Genomic DNA, 222 nt, shown 5'->3' on the forward strand with positions numbered 1-222 from the left:
CTCATTCAAGCATGTCTCTTCTGATTTGTCCCAGCCTGAACCATACTGTGTCTCATACGCTCCTCTCCCACGCCGCACGCCACGTGGCTCGCGGGATCTTGGTTCCCCAGCCAGGGGTCGAACCCAAGCCCTCGGCAGTGAAAGAGCAGAGTCCTAACCACTGGACCGCCAGGGGATTTCCTCATATGCTTTTTTTTTTTTTTTTTTTTTTTTTTTTGGGGC

Source organism: Lipotes vexillifer, unplaced genomic scaffold, assembly GCF_000442215.2.
Source record: "Lipotes vexillifer unplaced genomic scaffold, Lipotes_vexillifer_v1.1 scaffold382, whole genome shotgun sequence".
In the NCBI taxonomy this organism is placed as follows: domain Eukaryota; kingdom Metazoa; phylum Chordata; class Mammalia; order Artiodactyla; family Lipotidae; genus Lipotes; species Lipotes vexillifer.